We start from the raw sequence: 12,833 nt of genomic DNA on the forward strand, positions 1-12,833 counted from the left end.
AACGATTTTTGTACCGGGTTGCTTCCTTGCTCAAATATCAATCAATCTATAAATCAATCAAGCAAATGTGACCGTCCACCACAAACCAACCGTAAGTCGGCCCGGTCAATTTTGTTTTATTTCGTGTATAGATGTTATATGACTTTCTTATTCAATGGGTGCGTCTGGTAAAGAATTCACGTAATTTGATTGGTTTTCTGGTGTATAATATCTCACAATAGTTGATAGTGATATTAGTCAGGGCGCGCGCCGCCACGCAACGGCGGCACGCTAGTTGCTCCTCAATAATTGCGCGATAATGCGTTCGCGTAATACACGTGCGAGAACTAAGAACGCGATTCGGCGGCTTAGATGTTCGTGATGGTTTCGTTCATTTAAAACAACGGGGATGTCCTCACAAAAGTAACTTAATTTTTTTCTGAAAAAAGGCAGTTCTTCTCGCACAAATACATTAAAACTGAATAAGAATGAGAATAAAAGATAGGATTTTGTCCTTTGCCTATCCAATATCGTGTCATAATGGATAGGCTGGCCAATATTTTTATCGTAGTGGATACCGGCTGCGCCAGCATCAACTACTCAAAATATTGGCCAGCCCATCCATTATGACACGATATTGGATAGGCAAAGGACAAATCCTATCATTTATTCTCTAATCAAACGATATCCAGAAGCGGGGTTATGGTTTGTGGAACTTTGCTCTTTCAACAGAATGGTACCTTATTTCGGTTCTACATGTGTCCATTTTCCACATTGCTGGTAATAAATATCAAACAGTCATAATAGGCGGTCATTTCAAATCATCCCCAAGTCAACGAGGTTCAGGAATGTCCTCTCATTGTTAACTGTTGGTTATACCAGGAACTTCCTGGTTATACATAGTTAGACAAAATACAATGCTTTGTAACCCACTACTTGAACAGGATTTAGCCAAAGCAAACAAAAACCAGAGCTATTTAAGAATTCTATAGACATATGTAGAAGCTTATTATCCTCTTCAACAATAGGTTTATTGATTGGGTTAAAAGGTTTTTGACTGGCACTAGCAAAAATGAGGTACATATACGGCTGGTTTGTGGTGGCCGGTCACAAATGTGATGTGCCCTGAGTAATTAAATTTGATCATTTATCTTTGTTTACAATTTGATCTACTTCATGAAAGTTAGGATTCCCCTTTACCATGTAATCACAGTAAACAAAGTCAGGACTATTTATGGATGGGTAATTCCCGAGAATGTAAAGTGGATATGACATCATTTTGTGAAAACCCCTGGAAGTGTTGTAACGTGAACGGTTAATGTTGATTAGGCTTGAGAATTTCCAGATTATATCATATGTTTTGAAGTTGAAATGAAGTAATTGGCTATTCATATAATGTGACAAGTATATAAGAAAATGTAAATATAATTTTAGAGGACAGAGATTATGACAGTATTGTTGTGCGATAGGTCAGTCCTTAGATTATTAATACACAGATTGGAATTTTCCATGCCTGTACCCTCTAAGCGTACTCGAATTCAGCTGACGCCGGTACAGCGTACAGACATGGCGACAATGCCGACATCGCTTATCTTACGCGCGAAGTTTCTTTTGTGTACGCTCGCGCTATTTGCGCTATTTTGAGTTTGCTCACGCGGTACCTGACTTAGCGTCGATCCCCTGAGGCAACATGCCATGTTTCCACGGTATGGGTCAGTCCATATGCCTTCAAAGAACGGTAATTGCGAACCAGGCATATCTTATGTAGTCAATGTACTACCAGGGCTACGACACTCAGCTCATTTGCATGGCAAAATTACCCGTCTCCTCCGCAGCCAATATGGTTTCGCTCCATCGAAATCAAGCTGGCCACGGAGGAGACTACCCTCCCTTGTGTTTGTTCATTTGTTTATGGAAAGCCATTATTGGAGTCTATAATGACTTAGGCTACGCTCTCAGCTAGAGTCCGACGCTGCATTGTACTAGAAATACCTTTTCTGTGAAATCGCTATAGAGCCAACCGGGAACACGTATTTGTTTTGAAAATATAGCATTAAAATTAGTATCACCCTTGTGGCCCCGTGCAGTGGTAAACCTTAATTCTTTCATTAAAAAGAAATGAAAATTAAAAACAACACGGCTCTACTTGTGCACCTATAAAATGGGCACAGAAATTTGTCTCAAATATGAGTGAATTTCAAGAAACATACGGGATATGATGAACATTGACCTGACGCCATGATAGCAGGATCTATTAGTCGTTTTATATACAATGTATATATCGTATTGTCATAATACCAATATTTGTCATAATATATAATGAGTAATATTTAGCAACGTAAACGTGCAGTTCATATGCACAAACGAATACTGATCTTTATGATATTCAGGTTTTTGTACATCACATATAACATGTCACATAGGAGGTCATACGTGTTGACCTTCATCTATTGTATTTGTTCGTCTGGGTATGGAGAGGATTAACGCCATTAAAACTCCATCAGTACTAGGGCGTAGTTCAGTGAACTCATCGGATTGCTATTCCAAGTACTTTGATAATACAGATAATATGTATTAATGGGTCGAGGCGATTGCATTGAAAAACCTAATAAATTATTCATAACAGTTACGTAATCAATCGATAGTGCGGACACTTTTCATTTGCAAACCACCAAAATTCGTGATCTTTTAGCGTTGGAAAAGAAACCACGTGAATAGAGTGCCCTCTCAAGAATAGGTTCTCTGTGGTACTACTATCCAGTAATAACGGACTGAAGATCTAGAATACATTCAAGTGCTTACCTCTTCCAAGATAGTGAATATGTTCTTCTGTGAGTTCTGTCGACTTGCTGAAACAGCACATCTGTCAATGTAAGTGGAAACAGGGGAACTGTATGGAGACAGGTCTGTTTTCCATTAAAAATTGTGTCAATTTTGGATATTAATAATAATAATAATAATAATAATAATAAAACAGCATTTATATAGCGCATTGTGAATCTCAGATTCCTCAATGCGCTTTACAGATTTAAAAACTACCAAAATTAATTTACAATATATGATTTTAACTTAAAGCCATATTATAACATTTGCTGAGGAAGACGCCCTCACTGAATGTTTAAAATTCCTTTTTTTACACGATTAAATTGTACCATAGGGCCTGCACTTTGGCTCGACATTTGAAAGGGGCGTGAATTCATTTTGGATACGCCCTATTATAATTAGGTAATACTCGACTCACACACATTCCCTATATTAATATGTATATATACATGTACCACATGTAGTCAATGCCTCATTTCAAATATATAGTTTTAGTTTTGGTTTTGGTTTTGGTCACGTGGTTTCCTATTGTCCTGCCTAACCACTTGAATCATAAGATATCGAACTCATTGTTTCTACCTTTTGTTTAAAACCGAACATTTGTGTCAGTCAGTTTCAGTTTTGGTTTCAGTTTCTTATAAGTGGTGTGGATCGTAAAATTATTTGATTTGAAGTTACCTACTCTAAGTATACAAAAGAAATGTTTAAATTTCGCAGTGCAATATTCACGAGCAGAGAAGTCGAACAAAGCAGTCTACATTTGAAAGCATTGATTTAGTTTGAAAGCATTGACTTGAGACTACGAATTAGCCTAAGCTGATTTCACTGTGAAAATATATAGACCATCGAAATATTTCCACAGACATTACAATAGGCACTTGACAGATTATGACTTCAGTGATATAAACACTATTATGCACAATTCTATTTATGTGCATGTCGCATGACGGAAGATCAATATCATAGAAAGCTGGTTTAAACTAACTTTTATTCAATTTATTTATTGGAGAATAGAGATAGAGAGAGATAGAAGAGATCGCCAGGGAAAGAGGGTATGTGTGTGTGAGGGGGAGGGGGTAAGGGTAAGGGAGAAAGAGAAACAGAGGGGAGAGAGCATTGGAAGTGGGAAGGGAAGGAGGGGGAGAGGGGGGCTCAAGAGTGGAGTGGAATAATAGGGAAGAGTCGATATCGAGTGTGGGGAGGGGGAGGGGGAGGGAGGAGGTTATATATAGGTGGCGGAGGGAACATAGGTAAGAGGTATGGGTTGTGCTTTCCGGGGAATAATCTAATTCATAATCAAATCATCTACATCATCATGCATCGTTTATCTTTCAGACAAATAAACAAAACACCCCCACCCCCACCCCTCAATATATGCACATGATGTCTATGCATAACTTATAAAACGAATCTCGGAACTCGGGTGTAATTTTATGGTGTGATTGAAGTGTGCCAGCTACGGCAGAGAACATCAAAAGTCGTCCGCGTTGATAGATATCGATAATGAAAATGTTAGCACAATAGGCTAGTATATACGTATGGTTATAGGCCATTATACTTTTGATTATATATACCCTCTTGTGTCCTCCCAGCACAATAGTGTTATGATTGCATACCAGTTCATCTCCACATTTTAATCCCCTGATTTTTGGTTTCTGAACAATAGAGAAACCAAAACTATATATTTGAAATGAGGGAATCTGTCTGCTTTATCTGTATTGTGCCCCTTCTTAAAGGCCCTTTCAGTGATTTCACAGGAACAAAAAAAAAAAATGGAAATTTGTCAGAGTTGCTTAGAAATAAAGAATAAGTCTACAGAATTTCATTAAACCACTTTTCCCTGAATACATCGACAAATTAGTCAAAAACAGAAGTTTTAGAAAGGTTTTCTACTTCAACTCAGATCGACTCGAGAAAATCGAGATTTTCGTACAGTGCGCCACCAATCGACTGGAAAAACTTCCTAGTCCAGTGTTTCTAACACGGGGGAAGTAGAGTCTAAATTGATTTAAAACAGACGCTTAATTTTGTAGTAGAAAACAAAATAAGCAATTAAAGGTCACCGAGGCAAACTAACGGTCAATTCAAATATGAAAAACAGTTAAAATTGTGTATTTTGTTTAAAATAGTAGCTACTGATGTAATAAGTAGTAGAAACAATACGCAACGCGTGTTGGTACGTGGTCTGGTGGAGAGTGAGCTTCTTTCGATCTCGAGTCGGACTTTTTGTACTGTCAGTATCAAAAGTCCAGAATCATGCAAATGCTTTATTTTGTCTAAAATACACGGCTTTCGACCGAACCACTAGCAGGCTATGTTAGCACATCTATGCCAATTACAAAGGTACCAAAATCTGAATTTTGATGATTTTTACGATCGTCCGGATGAGCAAATCACTGAATGGGCCTTTAAGCAAATACGGTAGTTAAACACGATTTCATCAAACATTATAACAATAGCTCTTTTACAGTCCCTCATTTCAAATATATAGTTTTGGTTTCTCTTTTGTTCAGAAACCAAAAATCAAGGGATTAAAAAGTAGAGCTGATCTGATCTGCAATCATAACACTATTATGCTGGGAGGACACAGTATAGGGTATATAACCAGAAGTATACAATAGCCTATTGTGCTAACATAATTATTATCATGATTGATATCGGAAATCTATCCCGCGGACGACAGTTGATGCTCTCTGTCGAAGGTAGGTGGCATATTACACTCACGAGTTCTAGGCCTAGAAATCATATACATGCGCGTATACTGAAGGATGGGGTGGGGTGGGGAATTTGTTTGTTTGTATGAAACATAAACGATGCATGGAGATGATTTGATTATGAATTAGTTTATTATCCCCAGGAAGCACAACCCATACCTCTTTAAGAGGGGGCTCCCCTCCCTATATAACCACCTCTTTCCTAAATTACCCCTTTCCCCCTCCTCATCCCCTACATTCGATATCTTCATCTCGAGCTCTCCTCCCCTTCTCTTTCACTTCCAATGCTCTCTCTCATATGTTTCTCTCCTCCCGGCCCATATCCCCTTGCCCTTCAACCCCCCCACACACACCCCCCCACCCCAATCTTCTCCCCTCTATCTTCTACTTTTTGCAGTAAAAATTGCTTCAGTAAAAGTCATTAGGTTATTAGAGGTCATATAATGGCCTTCCATCGATTCTGGTACATGGGATTAAGGGCATGAATCGATTTTGTTTATAGCACCTATACAATTACAGTAGTGGCCCTTTTGTAATGTCGAATGCAAATATTTCGATGGTCTATATATTTTCACAGTGAAATCAGCTTAGCTCTTTCGTAGTCTCAAGCCAATGCTTTCAAACTAAATCAATGCTTTCAAATGTAGACTGTTTTGTTCGACTTCTCTGCTCGTGAATATTGCACTGCGAAATTTAAACATTTCTTTTGTATACTTAGATCAGGTAACTCGAAAATCCTGTAATTTTATTCGTCACACCACTTATAAGAAACTGAAACCAAAACCGAAACTACCTGTCACAAATGTTTAGTTTTAAACAAAAGGTAGAAACAAAGAGATCGATATCTTGTGATTCAAGTGGTTAGGCAGGACAATAGGAAACCACGTGACCAAAACCAAAACCAAAACTAAAACTATATATTTGAAATGAGGCAGTGTGCAATCATCCCGGGCAATAATTGGGCAATAATAGAGGATGTGCGTGAAATTATTGATTGGCTCCATACAAAGGAATTGAACCGGTGTCCTTCACCGTAATCATGGCACAATGCAGTGCATTCAATCAAACGTTGTCGTCAACCTATTTGATCGTATTTGTGCATTTGTTATGTGTGTGAGACGAGCTGTCGCGGTAGATTGCAATAGCTTGTAATCATGCTTTTGTTGAATGAATTTGAGTACTCCGCCATATTTAAGGTATGATACGTCATAATCTAGGTGATTATTTGCATTGGATATCTTGAATACGCTGGTGAGGTTGTGTAATAATCGGATTAATGCTATAACAGTAGGTGAATACAAGTTTTGAATATATCGCGTTGCAAAGCCCCATTCAGTGATCCCAGCGAAAGTGAAAAAAAAATCAAATTGTTACTTTTATAAAAAATTTAATGAAAAAATTGGCACAAAACCCAAGAAAACGGCAGTATTGACGAAGTTGAAGCCCCATTCAAATACATGTAGCTAATTTATATATACTGTCAGTATATATAAATTACAGATTCACGTAAATGCATTATTTTTGTCTTAAATAGGCCTACACGGCTTAGGGCTGAACACTAGCAGAAGACACCAAGTTGATGTTTTATGACCTTTGACATTCTTTTGTGGCGAGTGACATGGTCAGTTCAATTCACGCCGAGTGTCCTTGACAGGTTTAACTCTGCTTCGGTGGTCATGAAAGAATTCAAAAGATAACCTCTGCCCCAACAATCCCAAGCAATTGTCTGAAACTGCTCTTCGGATGATGTATCATAAGAACTCAGTCGTCAAATGATGATAGTCATATCATGGAGGTATTTATATACCTCCATTTGCTCGAGATACTCTAGCTAAAATACAGGTTTACATTTACTATCTTACATTATCTTGCTGTATTTCAGCTAGAGCTCCAAACGACAAGCTTCCTTTTTTTTGTTGAGAACAATACTGTTACGTAAGATGAAGAAGAAACCCCCCTCGGAGCCCGCCCTACTCATTATTTCATTGTACTTATTGCAATTTGCCTCCACACATTACGTAATCAACACAAAGCTTTTGTGAGGATTAGTGAGTGGATAAGAAATTGACAGTGGAGGATACGAAGGACACGCCGATTGTTAGTTGTCAATCATGAATTGCCCGCAACGTATTAATATTTTACTGCATGGCATTCCGCAAACACCAAGACAAATTATGCCGTATTTTTCCAAAGATCATCTCATATGAAGTAAGCTGAATGCGATCTGTACTTTTGTAACATTCCGATCGCTTTTGATCACCTATTATCGGCGAATTTGCTTGAAAACACGTGAGTTCATGTTGTGTAAACATAATTAGCATAGACACAAATGAAATTACGATGCAATACAATGCAATTTGAATGCGCAGCAGATCTATTGAAATAACTTTGCCCGGTTTTATGCAGAATTAGACCCTGTCTGACCTCCATGGTCATATAATGACCAAAAGATTATTACTGACTATATCACTGAAGACTGAGTTCCGCAGTCTTGTACAAAATCTGAATTTTGATGATTTTTACGATCGTCCGGATGAAAAAAAATCACTGAATGGGCCGTTAGTTCCCTCCTCTCCTTACACTGGCAATATGGATCAAAGAAAAATAAAGAAAAAATAAAGAAAACAAGAAAAAAAAGACAAAGAAAAGAAACAATAAAAGAAAAACAAATATGAAAAGTTCGAACAATATTTGGTTTATAAAATTAATGTGACCGTGATGAGGCTCGAACTCACCACCTTCCGATTTAAAGTTCGAAGCGCTAGTGTACCAAATTCTGATGCCTTACCAAGTGAGCTGTGCTCCTGAGATACGAAATAAAAATAAAATAATACACTGTATACCTGCTTGTGTCGGTAATTGATTTGCTCAAATTCCATAATGGTACAGTGCAACAGAGCAAAAATGCCCAAAATTTAAAAGCTATATAATTTATGACCACTATACACTACACATAAAAATACTAATACAAGGGAATTTCAACGTAAGAATCCAAACAATTAAGTACCAACATGCACAGCTTTGTACTTATATCACATTTTGGTTTTAACAAAATGTTATCAAACCTCTACTGTGATTGGCAGCTGCACAAGGCATCTCTTTGATAGCTGATCATGGCCATCCATTCAGCAAGTGGCTACTAACTGACCTTGACAGGCTTGAATGAGCACTGTCATCTGCTACAAAACCATCACACTCTAGGACCTGGTCACTCCATAATGCTACAGCTACAGGGAGCACAGTACTTTGACAATGGAGTGAAAGACTATTATTATTGATTAGGCGCGGATTTTAAAAGTACAGCTCCTATGCGTGTATAGCAAAAAATTGGAATAGAATGTTTGGAATCATGTAACTAAAGTACTAAATGCATTCTGCAAAATGCGCTCTGACCAATTTATAAAGCATTTCATTAGCTTTAATTTGACATATTGTTTGACATATTTGGAATTATGGTAAATCATTAAATAAAATATTTATTAATTAATCAATTATGTCAATTAATTAAAAATTTAATGCAAATATGCATATTTTCTCTGACAGAATTGTAGGATTTGACAAGAGCCATCTTTCTTGTAAGTTTGATTCTTATAACATACCGGTATCGTATTGCGTCCCGTTATAGTTGCAGAAAAAAATACGCGTGCAGGACACACATACGCACACACCCCCACACACACCCCCCCACCCAGAGGATCGTACCGTTTTACAATCTTATAACATTCATTGGCGCTAGTAGTAGTAAATTTCAATTTTCTTTGCTTTACCTCACTTGTTCTGCTCAAAATTAAAAGGGACATATCTAGCTGACAGTAAAAGCTTACATTTTATGGAAATTATGTTTAACTATTTGCTTAAACAGCACAAAACAGATAAAGCAGACAAATTTACTATACATAGGCCTATACATGTATGGTATCATGCCAGGGACTGTTTAAGTGGCATATTTTCTAAGCACCATGTGGCCTGTACACAAAGCTGAAAGATGAAGGTCAGCCAAATCCAATGGTATTTGGTACTTAGTCTAGTTAGGTCAGATGATTCACAACTATGATAGTAAAAAATCAGGTGACCCCCTGGGGAAATTCCACGACCCCCTAAAATTGGCCCTCTTTTGACCTGCCTCAGAATTGATATAGCTTAAAAATGAACAACATTTGACATCATGAAAATGTACTTTGTAATAACCTGGGTCTGACAGAAAGTTGAACATATTGGAATTGAACTAGGCTTCATAAGATGACTTATTCAGAAAAAAATATTTCTTTTGATAACATTATGTAAAATCATGGTGGAATTTGTGCAAAAACAGGATTTTTCATAATTTTGAAAGCAGCGAAAAAAAGAACATTTTCAAATCACATTTTCTGCTATATTCAGGCTAACATTGGATCAAACCTTTTGGATAATATAACCAACATGTTGTACTTCTGAAATATGTTTAAATTAGCGTGGTACTTTTTTCCTATACTGCAGGGGAGTTTGTTGATTTTGGTGGATTTTCCGTTTTTCGCTTGTTTTTTGTAGACTTAATTAACGTTTTCCAATGTATAAACATACTAATTGTTTTACATTCACAATACGGCTTCAATTTTCAAAAAAGGTTATTATTGATTTGAGTTTGATAACTATTTTCATGTGGATTTTGCTCTTTTATTATAGTAGAATTTGTTAATTTTCATGGAATTTGCATATGAATCTCCCTGCAAACTAATGATATGACACTTGGGTTTCCTAGATTGATATGATAATTATTTTGATTGCTGATTTTAGAAATATGTTTCCAATAACAGAATGTGTTTGTTTTGTTTTAATGGAATTTGTTTTTTTCCAAGGAATTTGTGTATTTTAACATATTTTTGAAAGTGGAATTTGCAACCAACTTACACTGTTTAGGTAATAAATCATATTTTAAATAAAATATAATAATCTTTAGTTAACTGTTATAGATCAGGCCAAAAAAAACCCAACATTTATAACAAAACGAAACAAACACCACGCCATACTTCTACTACCAATACAATGGAATTTTCATTTCTTTTCAAATGCGAATTTACCAAATAACATTTGCAGGTACTTCAAGCATTGTCTAAAATTGAATGTGAATATGTACATGTAATGATGTACGTTTACAATATCTCATTGAGCGTGAGACTCACGCATTCGGGGACTTTATCAGGTGTCAGGTCTATTGCCATTTGGTCTAATACCATTTGGTCTAATACCCATTTTATCTACAGACTTGTCATTTAGTATGGAATATTTTCTCGCAAAATTCGAGGACTGGGTTGGAATTAAGGACTTTTAGCAAAATTGTTCTGTTATTATCAGATGTATAGGGGTTTGAGGTGATATTTCCTAAACTTCGTCAGCAATTGGCATTTATCACATTTGAAATACACTTGCAATGTACAAATTTTTGAACATGGGAGGAGCTTAAAATATGACTCTTAAAAGTGGTACGTAGTCAGAAAGTTTAAATGACCCCCCTGGGGTCAAATGTTATAAACTTACGTTGCAAAAACAACTGCGCGGATTTCTGGTTGTCCAATGAACTCACGATGCTTCTTTGTGTACAGTAAGATTATAACATTTCATTTGGCCCCAGGGGGCCATTCAAACTTTCTGAGTGCATAGGCCTACCACTTTTAAGAGCCATATTTTAAAGCTTCTCCCACTTTCAAACAGGTAAATTTCAAGTGCATTTCAGTTCTGATGAACACTTATTGGTATTAATCACCTTAAACCTCAATAAATTTGATAATAACAGAATAATGTTGCTCAAATTCAGAAATTTTACCCCCACAAAAATCCAATTCAGTCTCCTTAAAACCGCCATTTTAGACTAATTCACTACATTATGAGCGCCATAATGTAAACTAATGGAATTTGGAAAGCACATTTTCTGTCAAAAAATCATGTTACACCATCTCCAGACACACCCCGATTAATATTTAGTCTGTGCGGTTTATGCAGACCCCTTCCAGACCAGTCTTGGAATTTTGCAAAAAAATATTCCATACTAAATATCAAGTCTATATGTGTACATCCATATCAAAACGATGCACTTGTCGGCTGCTACATGTGTCTCATTTTACATAATAGTTAGGAATAAATAACAGACTCATCTCAAGTGGAGGTCACCTTAAATCATACCAAAATCAACTGATTTAGGAATACATGACACACAGAGAACATATTCCTAAACTGTGTGAACTGGGGATGTTTTGAAATGATGTCCACTTGAGATGAGTCTGGTATTTATTCCTAGCTATTATGTGAAATGAGACACATGTAGCAGCCAACAAGTGCATCGTTTTGATATGGATGTACACATATATACAAAAGGTCTAATACCAGAAAGGCTAACAATTACCACGTCTAATAATCATATTAGTCTAATGTCCATTTAGTATAATATTGTTTGGTCCAATAACCAGTATGCCTACTGACCATAATAGACTAATAACCATGTCTAATATTTTATTATTAACAATTTGGCCTAATTACCTTTTGATCTAATAACCGTTTGGTCTATTAACCGTATGGTCTAATAACCAGTTAGTCTAATACTATGTCGTGTATTTGCCAATTCATCAAAAAAATCGTCTACAACTGGTTACGGGCTGTAAATATATGTAAATGAGACGAACACGTGTATAAACATACTGCATTCATCAAAACTCATGCATTATTCCTCGGAATTCTCAGAATTAAAGCCATATTATAACATTTCTGTAAAAATAGATTAGTATTTATTTTCCATAAAATGTTAGCTTTTATTGTCAGATATGTCTCCTTTTAATTTTGAGCCGAACAAGTGGGGTAAAGCATAGAAAATTGGAATTTACTACTAGCGCCCATGCATGTTACTCCCGCGGTTGTAATACCCCAGCAAACACAAAACGTTATCGACATCATTCGCAAAAGGTTATAAAAGGTTATCAGAAAACGTTTAAATGTCGGGTTATATAAAGGGTATATTAAGGGTATAAAACGTTTTCATAACATTAAAAATCATTTTTGGATAATCTACTGCTCAGCAAACAAAAAATGTTTTACAGAAAACGTTTAAATATCGGGTTATATAAAGGGTATAAAAACGTTTTAATAACATTCCAAAAACATTTTTGAAAACTTGATACAAAACATTCTAAACAGAATGTTATTTTGGGGTTGAAAAATATTTGCAATAACGTTTTAAAAACGTTTTCATGACCTTTATATAACCCGACATTTAAATGTTATTAAAACGTTTTGAAAAAAAAAAAACATTTTAAGAACATTTCTGTGTTTGCTGGGTGCAAATATTTTAAC

Source organism: Amphiura filiformis, chromosome 3, assembly GCF_039555335.1.
Source record: "Amphiura filiformis chromosome 3, Afil_fr2py, whole genome shotgun sequence".
NCBI classification, from domain to species: domain Eukaryota; kingdom Metazoa; phylum Echinodermata; class Ophiuroidea; order Amphilepidida; family Amphiuridae; genus Amphiura; species Amphiura filiformis.